This window comes from Equus quagga, chromosome 2 (genome assembly GCF_021613505.1).
Source record: "Equus quagga isolate Etosha38 chromosome 2, UCLA_HA_Equagga_1.0, whole genome shotgun sequence".
NCBI classification, from domain to species: Eukaryota; Metazoa; Chordata; class Mammalia; order Perissodactyla; family Equidae; genus Equus; species Equus quagga.
Window position 1 is genome coordinate 55,896,712 of NC_060268.1, and position 17,974 is coordinate 55,914,685.

Consider the following 17,974-nt stretch of genomic DNA (forward strand, 5'->3'; position numbering starts at 1 on the left):
GCCAGTTCTGAGCTCAGTTTAATTTTACCAGCCACCAATCTTTCTCAATGTCGTCCAACACATTACAGGCACTTGATGAATATTAAACAATAACAATAACAAGTCATTGTCTTCAACCTGCAGAGCCCCCTTTCAGCACCAGAGCCTGAACCTGAGACTGAGCCTGAGCCCGAGCCGGTGGGGCACTTTTGGAAGGAAATCCTGCTTATCTCCGTGTCCTCCCAGCATTCCTCCCAGGGGTAGAGAGTTCCCCGGCTTCACTGAGGAGCGACCACAGCCTCAGGCCACGGTAGACAGGGTCCATGCCCCTGCAAAAGTGGTGGGGGCTCAAGAGGCAGGAGAAAGAGGCAGCAATGGCCCAGGGGCTGCTCCCTGTGACCAGAGCCTCTCACTCCTGCAGTCAGTCCTCCAACCCCACCACCATCAGCCAGAGCGCCTCCTTCTGCCCAGCCGCCATTTTGCCCTGGTTTCCCCACCACCCAGGATGGCCAGCTCGTTTCATCTCAGCTGTCAGTTCTGATCCATCAGTCGTGGCTGCCTGGAAAACTGAATCAAGAAAGACTGGAAGAAGTTGTTGGTGGTGATTTCCTTGCAGAAAGGAGCGAGGTGACTTGGGAAGCCAGGAGAGAGAAAGACCCTCTTCCCGGCATGCCCTTTTGTATCTTGTTGGACTTTGGGTCACATGTATGTATTATCTACTCAAAAAGCTAAATTTCAAACACTTTAAAGGAAGGATTGGGAATCCACCTTCAGGGAAGATGGCGCAGAGGACCATGTTCTATAAGCGAAATCAGCCATTGCAGGGGTCGCGGTGTGAGTGCAGATGTTTGCCGAATTTTGTTTTCTTTTTAAGGGTTAACGTGAAACAATCTTGGTTGAGCTGCAGATGGCAACATGTTTTATCTTAGATCCTGCTCCTCCTGTGAGGATGTTCCAATCAAGCAGAATCGTCACCCATCAATCATGAAAGTGCCCACCTCCACTCTGTTTCTACTTCTCCCTCTGTGCTCAGGGCGATAATGGATGGAAGAAACAATCCAAGAAGGGATATTAAAAAATAAAAGGTTCAGAAGAGGCAGGAAGTGAGAGAAACCAACGTTCAGAGGATGGAAAATAGAAGAACATGTCACAAAGAAGCAGGGGATGGGGGGAAGCCCCATGCCCTAAGGCATCCGCTGTGTAGTGAATTCGCTTCTCTCTTCTGCATCTGGAATGGTCCTAGTTATGAACCATCATTGGCAGAGTTGAGAAAATTGTCACTCAGACCATTTTCTGTGTTGTATGGGTCCCATGAGGGCTGCATGAAAACATTCAAATGAGCAAATGGGGCTCATCCACGGGAGACAAGTCTAAACTTCCCAGGGAGCAGTGGCGCCCCCGTGAGCCACGGACAGAGCAAGGATAGCACTTACGAGGCTATCACCACGCCGGATATAATCAGTTATGTAGTTTTAGGTTTCCTCTCTTTCTCCATTACACCAGGAGTCCACGGGGAAAATGGCCTCATTCACGGTAAATTCCTCCAGCCCCCAGGCCAGTCCTGGGGACATAGGAAGCATTCTGCAAATACTTGTCGATGGGGAGGAACGATGGTCCAGCATCAGCAGATCTGAGGAACACCCAGGACGGTTGGTGTTGCTCAGCTGAGGGACTCAGAGAAACCCATTGTATAGATGTGAGAACGAGGCCAACAGCTAAAGCCAGTCTGTCTCCCCCAGCGAGCCTATGAGTGCTGTGAAGATGGTGATTATCTCAGTCACTGCTGGACCCCCTAAACCCAGCTAGGACCCCAGAGCAGGAGGCATCTGTCTGTGTGAGAGGGACCTGCAGGGAGGTGGGCAGCATGCGTGCTGAGGGCATGGGAGGGGGCAGAAGGCCAGGGAGAGGGGACACTGTGAGTGTCCTCACCATGAGCTCAAATGAAGGTGGCTGCAGGGGACCATGAGCAGCAAAGCCAACGCCAGGGCAAAGCCTCCTGAATAGTCCGAGGGGCTGGGAGGCATTTCTGGCCCCCTGGGCCCTGCTGTGAGACCCAAATATTCCCCTTTATTCAAACCTTAAGTTTAAGGCACTGTAGAAACGCTCTTTGGGTTGGAAGTCAGTGGGGAGAGGTACCATGTTAAGGTGTTTCTATCCGTGATGCCTACGTTGCCCGGTCAGCTGGATGGAGGGCTCGTGGAACTTGTGAGTTTGGGTGATGGGAAGGGTGTCAGGATAGGTGAGGCATCCCACAGGGACCCCAGGGTGAGGGAGCCCTTTGGCCCCCACAGGGAGCAGGAGACACAGCGGGGAGACTGAAGAAGGGAGAAGTTTGCTGAGCTCAGAGCCCACGACTCCAAAACTGTCCTGGAGTTGGCTCCTGAAAGGCACGTCTTGGCCAAGTGATGAAGACGGACAACCTGTGGACACTGCCAGGCGCTCCTCACATGGAGAGAGACCCAGAGCCGGAGGCCAGCAAGGGACACCATGGGAACGCCTGGGCCGGCACTGTGGACTGGCGAGCCCCCGCAGAGACGCCTCTCTTCAGGGATCACAGCAGCCTGGACACACCAGCTGAGCTCACTCACATTGGCTGAGCCCGGTGAGGGAGGCAGCAACATAGTTTTTCTCCCTGTTTTACAGATTTGAAAACTGAGGCTCCACAGGGTGAAATAATCTGCTCAAGGTCACCTGTCTAACAAAGAGGGACCAAGAACTCAAGTCTCAGGTGCCCCAGCCCACCCCTCCTGCGGCATCATATGGTCCTTCTGGGGCTGTGTGGTCGGGCCTCACCCTCTCTCTCCCCCTCTCTCCATCTCTCTCCCAGCAGACACCTACAGAGCACCCCCTCCTGCCTGGCACCCAGCTGCCCACAAGGTCACCCACCCGCTCGTTAACCACCATGAGCCTGGGCTTAGAGCAGCAGAAGTGCCCGATGGATCTCAGCTCACAGCCTTTCAGAGCGGCCCTTGATGGGAGCTATGCCACCCTCCACTGAGAGCTTGGGGTCACTCATTCTCAGCCCGGGGAGCTCAAGGCTTGAAGCTCCTCCTCGCACACCTGCCGCAGTAAAGTTGTTGGAATGTGGGTAAGGCCCAGCTCCAGGAAGCCTCAGCTAACACGGCAGACAGAACCTTGTCAGGGGCATCTCTGCCCCACAGGCGCCCACATGGACCTGTGTCCTGACTGCCGGCCCTGAAAGGGCCTCCATGACCAGGGACTCTCCCAGAAACAGGAGCTTAGACCAGCTCTAAAGGAATCTGCCCATGCCTTAGAGGTGTCTTGACAGAAGCGGGGTCCTTCTGTGCTTCTGAAGGTCACACTCTCCTTGAAGGATTGCTGTTCCTGAAAAGACACAAGATGATGCCTCGAGAGGACGGCGGCTCTCAGTCAGGCAGCCCACTCAGAGTCAGGGGCCACAGAGGCATCCCTCATCTTCACCTCATGCCCAGTTGGCCAGAGTGACGGGTTCATCTCTGAGCTGGCTCTCTCATCACCTTCCCCCTCCCTGGTGGCCGTGACGACACATCTCCTCTGCTTCCTGAACAGAAACAACTTTGTCCAGTTCATCTTTCGTCCCCACCCTAGCTGATCCACAAGCACGTGAGAGATGTCTGTTAAAAGAGGATTGCGGGAAGTTTCAGTTCACAAAGAGAAAGGAAGAATCGTAATGGCAATGTGTTATTCTCTCCGTGTGCCTGGTGAAAAGCCCTTTATTTGAGTTCATTTGGTCCTGACGACAGTGTATTGATGTGGGTACCACTATCATCCTCGTATTGGGATGAGGAACCTGAACCAGCGACACACAGGTAGAAGAGCCAGGCCGGGATTCACCCCCAGGCAGCCTAACCAAGCCCACCCCCTCAGTCACACTGCGCAGCGCTGCCTTCCCCTCCCACATAAAGGAGCCATTCCCCGGGGTCTGTCTCTTTCTAAAAATAAGCATGACTCTCTTTCATTTTAATCTGCCTGGCACACAGTAGGTGTTGTATGAATATCTATAAAAGATTAATAAATGAATGACACAAATGTTGACACAGAAGCAAATATTGAGGGAGGGAAACGCTAGCAGCCTCTGTTCTGCAGCTTTAGCAGCAATACGGCCCCTGCTCCATGGTGTGCGTGTCTCATACACAAACACACGCAAGCATACACGCACACACACGTCTACGATCCCAAATTTGAGAAAAGGAATGTTAACCACTTCTACAAAAAGAGGTTAGAGGCTCCTCTGTCTCTCAAGATGTGCCTAAAAACTGTTCCCAGGTTGAAACTCAACGTTGCCTTGGCTGCTCTTGCTAAGACGACTCGAGTCAATGGCGCTAACCCACTGCTGTCTTCCATGGCCACATCCGGGGCTGGGGCAGAACTGCAGGAGGTGAGAGCCCGGGGCTTCCCTGCGGGCATCAGTGGGGTGGGATCTGGCGGGCCTCTGCCCTCTCCACCTGCCTGAGAGAGCTCCGGGAGAGCCTGAGCTTTCCCACAGCCCCTGGCTCCCGCCTGCGCTGTGACGCACAGACAGACACGAGTACCGCGCTCTCAAGCCTACGTGTGTCCAGGGTCCTGCCGTGTGTGGGTGCGGTGCCTGCACATCCCAGAGGGTCCAAATTAGTCCCCTGTGAAATATTCTCTCACCATTCCCCTAAATACAGCCACACATGTCAGAAACATATGTCCAAATGTGGGGTCCAGAAATGGGTTGTTGCGTATTGGACTGTGCATTGTTTCCCCCCAAATTTGTACAATACTTAAACCATCCCTTCAAGAAACGAGTATAAAAATGTGGACAATCTATAAAAGTGGGGCTCCAGGAAGGAAAGTTCCGATGGGGGTGTGGGGACAACAGTTTTGGAATTTCCACAAGACGGAGCTCACTCTGCATCTGCCGGTTAAGGGGCCATGCCGGTGGATTTGACTTGGCCGCTCACAGCTCCTACCAAGAGTCTCCTCCTCTTCTTCAGAATCAAGCAGCCCCGCTCCTCACGGCCTCCCAACACTGGCGTTATGAGAACAGAGATCTTTCTGCTCCCTTTTTAAGAAGTTCCTAAATGTGAAGTACAGAGCACTCGGAGCAAACTCGCAGTTGCTCCATTTTGCTCACTTTTGACTCCAGCTGAGCTTCGGGTCCTGAGACTGAAAGGCCGCTGAGAAGCTTAAGTCACTCCGCCACCCTGTGGCCACGGAGAGAACTGCATTCTTCACGCAGGACAGAAGCCGTGCTCCGGAACAATGAGGTCTCAAGTCGGATACAATTTTTTAATCTATAATAGAGATGAGCACCTCCTAAAAGGATCCACAGTAGTTATTAATTAGGCCGGAAATTGCCTGTTTTTATACAATTATCCACAGATGTTCTTGTGTTAAAAGGTTCATCTATTTCTATTCATCTATTAGATTCATCTAATTGATAAATCGGTTCATCTACTTCTGGGTGCTTTGTTCTATAGAACAGTGCGCTTAGAAGCCACCTCCAGGGTTTGTCCAGTTCATCCTCCTGCCTCAAGGAAGGACGCCCTTCAGCCTGTCCAAGGAAAATACATCGCTGCCATTTTCTGAAGAGTATCTGGAGGGAATGTCACAATCTCCTGATAACACACACCCATGTGAAGGTCAGGGAGTCAGAAGGTTTTCTCTGCAGTCAAACCCGAATGCCTAGTGCTGCAAAGGCCTGGAAGGATATGAGCCATCCCTTTTGAATCAGATTGTGTGAGTTCAAGCCCTCACATCAGCACTTACTTGCTGTGAGCCTTGTTCCTCTCATCTGTGAAGTGGGAGGGATAAGGGTCATGCTTTGTGGTTGTGGAAGTATCACATGACATCATGTGTACAAAAGCATGTTGTAAGGCATCAGGTGCAGTGGAAAGGTGGCTCCTGGTCATTCCATTAAATCTGTCAGTGTGGCAGAAGAAATTCATGCAGGGGTAGGTCGCTTAAAATTATGTCCTCAGACACAGAGCCAGGAGAAACAAAGGGAGGGCGGGGGGCACGGAATGGGCAGACATGCATCACATCCTCCTGCTTACAGAGCTTGCTGAGAGGGCACCCACCTATAGCCGCAGGAGCCACCCACCTGCTAAGTAGAATCTTAAGGCAGGAGGAATCCTCCTCACCCATAAAATGCCAGTGTGAGAGCAACACTGGCAGGGGGCGGGGAGACCAGGGGCTCTGTGACAGAGAGCTTGCCCTGATAGAGAATGCAGCTGGTCTGGGTTTTATGGAGTTCTGGTTTCAAATATTCCATTCTATTGCTCTATAAGGACATATGTGTTTGAGGGGCCTGAAAATTGGGGTTCAGAAATATAGTCCCCAAAGCCCTGGGATCCACCATAATTCATCTATGCAGCGCCCTTTTGAAACAAAGAAAGAGAAGATGGAAAATGAAAAACTCTGGGGTTTCTGAAATCCCCGTCTCCCAAGCGTAGGGCTCTCACAGTCCCCACCCTCTGCAGGGAGTCGGAGGGTCACCTGTGGAGGGAACCCTGGACCCCAGAGTGGACCCAAATCCTCCCCGGTGTGCAGCTGGCCCCAACTGTCTCCTGGGACCTGAAGGAGAAAAGACCCCTTCGTGGAGCCCCGGCACAGCTGGTAGCCGGGCGCCCTCTAGTGGAAGACGAGGAAAAGACAGTCTGGAGAGAGGCGAAATGAAACCGAAGCCGACAAGCCAAATGAGTTTTTCTCCCACATTTTCTTTCCTGTGCTACAGAATTGCCAACGCACATCTGCTTCCACGTTGACTGGCGGGCGGACTCCGGTGCCTCCTACGATCCCGTCCAGGGAACGACCTTCAATTCATAACAAATCACAGAAACCTTGGAAATTTTTCTGAACAGCAGCGCTCTCCACTTCCAAGAAAAACAACAAAGTTGGGTTTTTGGGAAGGCTGACTTCCTTGATGTGTTTTGCACATGGTTCTCTGGTTCAGGGAACTTTCAAGTCTGGGCATCAAATCCAGGAACAGCCCTTTCAAATAGGAGGTCTGAAAACTGAGACAAATAGTGGCTGTTCTTTTTAAAACACACGACTTCATTTGCAGAGCATTTTGGTCTTTTTATTGGTCCCTTTAAAGTATAAAATCCATTCTGCAGCGCACACCCATGCGTATGAACTAGATTCCAGTAATGCTTCAAGCAGACGCGCTCTCCTATTTTGTGGGCATGCACGGAGGTGGGCCTGCATTTTCATTTAAATTAAAAGTTGTCCTTAAAACAGCATTACTTAAGCACTGTAGAAGGGTTATTAATATTTGTAATATACTTTTTGCAATTAATTTCTGCATGGTTTTAGATACTGATACAACCTATTAAATAGAATAACAGTATTTGAATACAGATATTTATCAGGAATATTGGGTCAAAATGATAAAATCAAAGGCCACCAGGATTTACTTATTAGCTATCTGTTACTCAGTTCCTCTGAGCAGTGAACACCATGCCAGACACTTTACACACATGATCTCCCCAACACCTCCACGGAGCAGATATTATCTTCATTTTATCGTTAAGGAAACCAAACACTGTGCACTGGCTGTTGGAGAAGCTTGTGATCGTTCCACTCTGCTTTACTGCCTCCTGAATGAATGCTACGAATGCTTACAAGAATAACCCACTTCTCAACCGCCCCAAACCAGAGGATGCTGACTGCATGAAAAAAATTTTTTAAGACAAATAGAGTTTCAAATCAGAAAGGTCAAATTAAAGTAAATGCTTAATAAACAGGCAGCGAAAGTTTTCATACGAAGATGTCTTCAGAAAAGAAATGTGGTCCTGAACGGTGTGTCCATCCAAATGACATGAATACACTTGGAACCTTGAAGACCAAAATGAAACTGAGCACAAAACAGTAGTGATTTCTCCCAGGAAGGCACAACATCCAAACTTACCCACAGCACAGCTTTAAAAACACGATGGAGGCTCCCTGCCAAAAGACATAGGCTCTTCTTTGGCTCACTTACTAAAACATTATAAATAATGTAAGAAATAGCTTAAAATGATTAATTAATCTTGAACTTCACCTTTCCTAAAATTAAATGCCTCCAGTTCAAGGGCCTGGCTGCTTGGTCTGGAAGGAATTTAGTTAGCATTTATAAACTGTCAGTGTAAATATCTTTTCAAGAGACACATATGACTATTTTAATTCAAGAAGCCAATTCAGCGTTTATAAAAGGTAACTGAATCCATCAGCATGCCCATCCATTTTCTTTTTGCATTAATAAGCCTGTGCTTTGTAATTTAATTCGGAAGTGGACCACTCATGTGTGTTTAGATTAATTATAATTATGCACATATTAATATATGTTTACCCTATTGCAAGAGAATTAAAATAAGGAAACTTTATTCTCAAAATTTCAAGAGCAATGAAAATTACAAAGTTTCGTTAGACCTGATTATTTCTTCCTTGTCTTGGTGCCTCGCTAGACCAAATGGCCCAGATAAGCGGAGACTGTTATTTCTGTGTCCCCAGCTAGCGCAGCATATGGCACATGGGAGGTGCTCACGAAGTGTTTCTTTAATTGACCTATGCTAACAACTTCTGGACTGTGGCTTTGATCTCTGGAAAGGTTTCTACATTTCACCGAGGACAAACTGCCATTCTTTAAAAGAACTCCAAGCTCATTGCAACCAGGGCTTTTTACTCATGGGTCAAACTACTCAACCCACTAACGGGCTAGGAGGGTTTTCAGAACCAATCTGCTCAGTTCCCATCAAGGAGACCAGCTCAGAAAGGTGACGGCAGCCCTGAGACCCCTACCTAGCCCTTCCCACCGCGAACTGGCGCTCCTCTCTTAGACATGTGCAGCTGGGGTTCAGGGGGTGCCCGGATCACAGAGAAGTAGCATCTTCAAGACAAATAGCAACATCTCTTCTCTGCCCACAATGGCTGGCCGGCTGTCACATTCTCGGAGCAGGGCAGTCCAAGGAAACAACATGCAGGGCGATGGGCTTGCTTGATGCCATGGTAGGTGAGCTCAGAGTCTCTCCTACTCAGCAGCTGGCAATTAGGAAAGGGGGCAGATAAAAAAGGGAATTTGGGGGAACATAGAAGGGAAAACCAAAAAGCGAAATCAAATGCAGGTGGTGGGAGATTTGTCGGAACGACTCCTTAATCATGCATCCAATATGGCCCTGTGCCGTAGCGCATCTCCCACTTAGATGATCAGCCCCGCGAAGACAGGAGCCATTCCCGAAGGAGACATTCAGTATTTCTTTCTGCTAAGGCATTCCATGGTTTTCTGACACAAAAAGGATAAAACAAATGGCAAGCTTCCTCAGAGAGCAAATGAGTGGAAGGTTATCGTTCTCTAGGAGGCCACATTATCCCTGTTTATCTTTGTTTTGACAAAGACATTGAATCAAAAGCGAATGTTTCTAGAAGCAACAAGCTAACTACCCAAAGCCCTGGTTTCTTAATTAATTAATCGGATCAACCCTAAGACATGTTTCTTTCAACTATGTGGAGTCTGCTTTAAAAGAGAGAGATTTCTAACGGAAATGTTTAATGAATGGCTAGACAAGATAGGCCTACGGCTGGACTGTCACTATATAAATGCGAAATGAGTGCCCACAGAAGGTCAAAAGCTTTCTGAATCTGAACCAGATTCCTATCAGGCCATACTAGATCCAGAAACATTTTCTTACCCAGAAAATCTCATTAGCGTGGATTGCCAAAGTAATTCAAACCAGGCCTCTGCTCTATCAATGAAATAAAAAAGTTAGGTAGAGCTAATTAATACTGTAAAGTATCACTTAAACTACCTCTCAAGCATTCTCAATTACCTTAGAAGCAGCAATTGACAATCATTTGGCGTAAGAGATATGAATCAACTTTATCCAATTCATTAAAGCGGGTCCCCCAGAGGCCTGGCCAGACCAGACTTTGGCAGCCTTGTTTAAGTTACTGAACCATTTGTACCTGAAAGTAATAGAATTGGCTTTCCTTAGAAATTCTCTTCCGCATAGTCAGACTTTGTCTATTTTCCTATACTTTATAGCGTTTCTATCTTCAAGGGAAAAATACCTGCGTTATATGAAGTCTGACTCGTGTTCGGTGGTCTCCTGCGCAGTCCTCTTCCTTCCCTGGGGGTCAGTGATTGCTCTGTAAAATGAGGGGCCTCGTCTCTCAAGTTGACCCCCACTCTGAGAGTCCGTGCTTCTCCGTTGCTGCAGCAGCCATTGCAGGTGGCAATCAAACCTGGCTACTTTGTTGGGAGACCCTCAAATGCCAAAAATCTCCAATGTCAAAAATCTCGTGTGCAAATCAGTTTCTCCAGAGGGAAAAAAATAACCATTTTCCTTTCTGGGATTCTGAGCCTAACTCAGTGTTTTGGGAGTGTGAGGGAAGAAGGGGAGCCTAGGGGCCTGCTTAATCAAAATGTTTGTTTTTTTCCTTAACTTCTCCCCATCTTCAGTGTAGCGCCGCAGACTGGCCCTTGCTGGGCCTGGTACCTCAGCGTGCAGAAACTTTCAGGGTCCACTTCTCCAGGGTTCAGACTGCCTCCCCCTAGCACACCCCCCTAGCACACTCCTGTCTCCTTTGAAGTCCAGGGAAGGGCTGTTAGCTGGCTGTGGGAGGCTGGAGAGGAGAAGTGGGGATCTAATTACTCATTTTAAGACTTTCAGTGAATCCTCCTGGTTTCAGTGCCACCCAGAACACGGCCTTCTTTCTGAGGCCTCCCAGTGTTCCTCAGCATGATCAGCAGCTCACTGCTTCTTGGCATCCCCCTGTCCTCCCCAAACCCTCTATGTGTCAGCTCCGTCCCATTAGCTAAGTCAATTACAATCAAATTTGTGACACCTCTCCTCCGCTGGCCTCCCCTTGCTGGTCCTTTCCTTTGCTGTCATCTGGGTGGGGTGTGGGAAGACAGCAGATGGTGCCCGGCTTCCATCCTGCTTTGTGTAAGCAGATGTCCTCAGGGGGGCTCGGGGTGTACCGGAATCCTCCCCCGTCCCCTGTTTTCCCTCCTTGTCTTTTGCCAAGACCCAGAGTTACTTCAACATCCGCTCTCTCGGCTCTCACCAGGAGGCCCCTTATAGGTCAGTCCTTTCTTTAGAGAGTGTCCTGGGCTCTGGCCTGAGGGAAATGCAGCTCAACTCCCACAGCTGTGCTAACATAGTTCCCAGTCCCAAGAGGGTCAGGACCATGGGGTTGTGCTTTTCTTCTCTCTTTCTCTCTCTCTTTCTTTCTTTATTTCTAATACGAAATGTTTTGTGTACATAAAGTATGAAAAACATTCTTATAAACACTCATGTACTTACCACCTGGATTTAACAGATGTCAACATTTTGCCATTTTTGCTAACAATCACTCTCTTTTATTTAATTAATTATTTTTTTGAGGAAGATTAGCCCTGAGCTAACATCTGCTGCCAATCCTCCTCTTTTTGCTGAGGAAGACTGGCCCTGAGCTAACGTCCGTGCCCATCTTCCTCTACTTTATATGTGGGATGCCTGCCACAGCATGGCTTGCCAAGCGGTGCCGTGTCTGCATCCGGGATCTGAACCAGCAAACCCCAGGCCTCTGAAGCGAAATGTGTGAACTTAACCACTGTGCCACCGGGCTGGCCCCTCTCTCTTTTCTTCTTACAGCTGCTATTTTAGTATTCTTTTTGCCTGTTTTTTAAATCCACTACTGATAGTTGTTTCCATATTTTCATGTTTACTGAAAGTATTGCAGTGTACAACCTTGTATATTTACTTAATCCCTCATTGCTTGTTGGAGAGTTTCTCCGCGTTGGATGTGTAGAGTGGAGCCGCCGTTTTGTGTGCACGAGTTTGGCCGTGGCAGGCATTGCCAAACTGCTCTCTGAAGCGAGTCCGCATCCCATTGGCAGTGTTTCACTGTGCGCGTGTCTCCACATCCCGTGAAGCATCGGCTGCTTTTTGCCAACCTGGCAGACGTAAAGGGCATCTCATTGTCTCCATTTGCATGTCCCTGATTACTTTTCGTAATTCCCTTTCCTGTGAATTGTCTGGTCCCAGCCTTCGCTCATTTTTCTGTTGGGTTGTTGTCTTGTTCTTACTGAGATGAGGGAGTTCACTGTATATTCTCGATAATAGTCCGTTGTCAGTTCTACTGGTTGCAAACATGCCCTCTTGGTTTGTGTCTTGTCATTTGATTTTTTGTTGGTCTTTTCTCTCACAGAAAATTCTAGCTTCTCAAGACCATAAAGGGGGCCAGCCCAGTGGCCAAATGGTTAAGTTTGCACATTCCACTTTGGCGGCCCAGGGTTTTGCCAGTTCAGATCCTGGGTGCAGACATGGCACCGCTCATCAGGCCATGCTGAGGCAGCGTCCCACACAGCACAACCAGAAGGACCCACAACTAGAATATACAACTATGTACCGGGGGGCTTTGGGGAGAAGAAGAAAAAAAAAATAAGAAGAAGATTGGCAACAGATGTTAGCTCAGGTGCCAATCTTTAAAAAAAGAAAAAGATCATAAAGATATTCTTCTATATTTTCTTCCATAAGTTTTAAAGAACTGCTTCGTATTTAGGTCTTTAATATACCTGGTATTTATTTTAGTGTGTGGTGTGAAGAAGAAATCTCATTTCATTTTTTGCCATATGAATAAGTCAATTTGCCAAGCAATAGTTATTGGGTGGTCTATTTTTGCTGAGAGAAATGTTTTTATTGAAGTGAAATTCAGATTAACAGACAATTAACCATTTTGAGGTGCACAATTCGTGGCATTTAGTGCATTCACGATATCGTGCAACCACAATCTCTCTCTAGCTTCACACCTCTTTCATCACCCTACAAGAACACCCCATCTGCTCTAAGTAATCACTCCCCATTTCCCCCTCCCTCAGCCCCTAGCAACCACTGATCTGCTTTCTGTCTCTGTGGATTTGCCTATTCTGGATATTTAATATAAAAAGAATCAGACAAAATGTGACCTTTTGTGTCTGGCTTCTTTCACTTATTGTAAGGCTTTTGAGGTTCATTCATCTTGTAGCATGTACAGGTATAGCCTCATTTTATTGTGCTTCATTTTATTGCACTTCACAGATATTGCCCCTTTTTCTTTTCCTGAGGAAGATTGGCCCTGAGCTAACATCTGTTCCAATCTTCCTCCACTTTGTTTGTGGGATGCTGCCACAGCATGGCTGATGAGTAGTGTAAGTCCATGCCCAGGATCCAAATCCAAGAACCTGGGCTGCTGAAGTGGAGCACCCCGAAATTAACCATAGGCCATGGGGCTGGCAGCCACAGATACTGCCTTTTTTACAAATTGAAGGTTTGCGGCAACGTTGCATTGAGCAAGTCTATTGGTGCCATTTTTCCAACAGCATTTGCTGGCTGTGTGTCTCTGTGTCACATTTTAGTAATTCTCACAATATTTCAAATTTTACCATTATTATTATTATTATATTTATTATGGTGATCTGTGATCAGTGATCTTTGATGTTACTATTGTAATTGATGGGGCACCACAAACTGCGCCTATATAATATGGCAAACTTAATCAATAAATTTTGTGTGTGTTCTGACTGCTCCACCAACCAGCCCATCCCCCCATCTCTCTCCCCCTCCTCAAGCCTCTCTGTTCCCTGAGACACAACAATATTGAAATTAGGCCAGTTAATAACCCTACAACGGCCTCTAAGTGTTCAAGTGAAAGGAAGAGACACATGTCTCTCACTTTAAATCAAAAGCTAGAAATGATTAAGTTTAGTGAGGAAGGCATGTCGAAAGTCGAGACAGGCTGAAAGCTAGGCCTCTTGTGCCAAGTGGTTAGCCAAGTTGTGAATGCAAAGGAAAAGTTCTTGAAGGAAATCAAAAGTGCTACTCCGGTGAACAGACGAATGATAGAAAAAGTGAAACTGCCTTAATACTGATATGGAGAAAGTGTCAGTGGTCTGGATAGAAGATCAAACCAGCCACAACATTCCCTTAAGCCAAAGCCTAATCCAGAGCAAGGCCCTAAGTCTCCTCAATTCTGTGAAGGCTGAGAGAGGCGAGGAAGTCACAGAAGAGAAGTTTGAAGCTAGCAGAAATTGGTTCATGAGGTTTAAGGAAACAAGCCGTCTCCATAACACAAAAGTACAAGGGGAAGCAGCAAGTGCTGATGCAGAAGCTGCAGCAAGTTCTCCAGAAGATCCAGCTCAGATAATTAATGAAGGGGGCTACACTGAACAACAGATTTTCAACGTAGACAAAACAGCCCTATTTTGGAAGAAGATGCCATCTAGGGCTTGCGTAGCTAGAGAGGAGAAGTCAATGCCTGGCTTCAAAGCTTCAAAGGACAGGCTGACTCTCTTGTTAGGGGCTCATGCAGCTGTTGACTTTAAGTTGAAGCCAATGCTAATTTACCAATCCAAAAATCCTAGGGTCCTTAAGAATTATACTAAATCTACTCTGCCTGTGCTCTATAAATGGAACAGCAAAGCCTGGATGACAACACATCTGTTTACAACATGGTTTACTAAATATTTCAAGCCCACTGTTGAGACCTACTGCTCAGAAAAAAAGATTCCTTTCAAAATATTACTGCTCATTGACAATGCAGCTGGTCACCTGAGAGCTCTGATGGAGATGGACAACATGAATGCTGTCTTCATGCCTGCTAACACAACATCTGCTCTGCAGCCCAAGGACCAAGGACTAATTTTGACTTTCAAGTTTTATTATTAGGAAATACATTTTGTAAGTCTATAGCTGCCATAAATAGATTCCTCCGATGGACCTGGGTGAAGAAAAGTAAAACCTTCTGGGAAGGATTCACCATTCTAGATGCCAGTAAGACCTTTTGTGATTTATGGGAAGAGGTCAAAATATCAAGATTAATAGGAGTTTGGAAGAAGTCGATTCCCACACTCATAGATGACTGAGGGCTTTAAGACTTCAGTGGAGGAAGTAACTGCAGACGTGGTAGGAACAGCAAGAGAACTAGAATTAAAAGAAGAGCCTGAAGATGTGACTGAATTGTTGCATTCTTATGATAAAACTCTAATGAATGAGGAGTTCCTTCTTATGGATGAGCAAAGAAAGTGGTTTCTTGAGATGGAATCTGCTGCTGGTGAAGATACTGTGAAGACTGCTGAAATGACAATAAAGGTTTAGCATATTACATAAATTTAGTTGATAAACAAGTGGCAGGGTTTGAGAGGATTGACTCTGATTTTGAAAGAAGTTTTACTGTGGGTAAAATGCTATCAAACTGCATCACATGCTACAGAGAAATTGTTCATGAAAGGAAAAGTCAATCGATGAAGTAAACTTCAAGTAGTCTTATTTTAAGAAATGGGCACAGCTGCCCCAGCCTTCAGCAACCACAACCCTGCTCAGTCAGCAGCCATCAACGTCAAGGCAGGACCCTCCACCAGCAAAAAGACTATGATTTGCTGAAGGCTCAGATGACGATTAGCATTTTTAGCAATAAAGTGTTTTTTAATTAGGTATGTATATTGTTTTTTGAGACATAACACTATTGCACAATTAGTAGATTACAGTGTAGGGTAAACATAACTTGCATATGCTTTGGGGAACCAAAACATCCATGTGACTTGCATTATTGCAATATTCCTCTTATTGTGCTGGTCTGAAACCAAACCTACAATCTCTCTCTATCGGTACGCCTATAACAGTACTTCATTTCTCTTCATGGCTGAACAATATGCCACTCTATGTGTATGCCACTATTTGTTTATCTATTCATTCCTTAATAGACGTTTGGGTTGTTTCCACCTTTTGGCTATTATGAGTAAGGCTTCCGTGCTTGACTGAAATTTAATGTCACCTGTGAGGATAATACGTAGAAGTGAGAATACTGTGAGAATACGTAGAACTCCTAGAACAGTGCCTGGGACTCATATATTAAGAATCATATAAATTTTATTTACTCTTATTATTCTTATCATTATATCACATATTTCCATATATATATGTTTATTAGTCTCTTTATTTTGTTCCGTTTATCAACCTATTTCTCTGAATATGTTACATTGTTTTAACTACTACTTTTTTTTTAGTAAGCCTTAAAATTGAAAGAACAGGGCCGGCCCGGTGGTCCAGCAGTTAAGTGTGCACATTCCGCTTCGGTGACTAGGGGTTTGCTGGTTTGGATCCCCAGTGCAGACATGGCACTGCTTGGCACTCCATGCTGTGGCAGGCGTCCCACATATAAAGTAGAGGAAGATGGGTATGGATGTTAGCTCAGGGCCAGTCTTCCTCAGCAAAAAGAGGATGATTGGCAGCAGTTAGCTCAGGGCTAATCTTCCTCAAAAAAAAAAAAAATAATAATAATAAAATAAATAAATAAATTTAAAAAATTGAAAGAACAAAGCATGCCCTCCACTTGATCTTATTATTCAAGTTGATTTGCTAGTTCTTGGCCTTTCACTCTTCCACGTGAATTTTTGGAACAGCCTTTCCAGGTACACACGCACAAGAAGTTAATGGAATGCTGATTAAAATTGCATTAATTTTATAGATGAGTTTGAATATAACTACTCTTTAATAAGTCTTTCCACCCATAAACATTATATAACTTTCCATTTAAGAAAATTTAAATTTTATTTCAATAGGATCTTATAATTTTCTCCTTAATGTCTTGCAAAGTTTTGATAAACTACTTCTTATGCACCTTTGTTGCTATTTAAAGCTTAAAGCGGTATTTTAAAGTTTACCAATTTCTTTGTTCCCAGTGCTTCTTATATTTTATTCCTTCTTTTTTGGGTTCAATTTTCTTTTTCCTGAAGGTCATCCTTTAGTAATTTTTTAACAAAGGATCTGAAAGTAGAAAACTGTCTTTTTTTTTTTTTTAAAGAAAAGAATTATTTAATCCTCACTCTTCAATGATAATTTAGCTGGTTAAAGATAACTAGGTAGACAGTTGGTTTTCTCTCAACAACGTCTAGGCATCGGACTGTCTCCAGGAGGCTATATTGTTGAGAATTCTGCTGTCAAGCTAATTGTTTATCCTTTGTTAGTACTCTCTCTGCTTTTTCTAGTTGTTTTCCCATTTTTCTCTTTATGTTTGCACTGCTATGGTTTCAATCCAATGTATGTTTAGGTTTGGATTTGTTTTTATTTATCCTGCTCTGGGCTCACCTTGTTTCCTAATTTACCAAATCATATCTCTCATAAATTCTGGAACATATCAACCATTTTTCTATTCTTTCCTTCTAGGACTTGGATTAGAAGTATGCTGGATACTCTCACTCTATCCTCTATGTTGCTTACCTTCTCTTTTATATTTTCCATCTGTTTATCTCTGCTGCATTCCAGGAAATGTATTGAGTCAGTTCTATTTTCCAGTTCACTAATTCTTACTTTAGATGTTTAATTTACCATTGTGGCAGTCCCTTGACTTTTTATTTCAATCATATTTTTCATTTCTAGAAGGTCTATTTAGTTCTTATTCAAATTTGCCACTTTTTAAAAATAATATCTTGTTTTAAATCTTTCTTTTAAAGCATATCTATTTAATAATTTTTATTGGACATTTCTTTCTCTAACTTCTTGGAAATCTAATCCTGGCAGTGACCTACCTATTCCTGATTTGGTAAATTAACCCATGCAAATTAATCCACATTTGCAACCATTTATCCAAAGCAAGGACTCCAACAAAATTTCAGATGACAGGGCTGGCCTGGCTAGCAGGGGAGTCTTCTGAGTGGGCGATTGTCTTAGTCCATTTGGGCTGCCATAACAAAAATACCATAAACTGGGTGGCTTACAAGCAACAAACATTTATTTCTCATAGTTCTGGAGTCTAGGAAGTCCAAGACAATGGCAGGGGCAGATTTGGTGTCCAGTGAGAGCCCACTTCATAGACAAGATGGCGCCTTCTCCCTGTGTCCTCACATGGTGGAAGGGGGTGAGGGATCTCTTGGGGTCTCTTTTATGAGGCCACTAATCTCATTCATGGGGGCCCCACCCTCATAACCTAATCATCTCCTAAAGGTCCCATCTCCTAGGATCATCACCTGGGGGGTTACAATTTCAACATAAGAATTTTAGGGGGACATAAACACTCAGTCCACTGTAGTGAT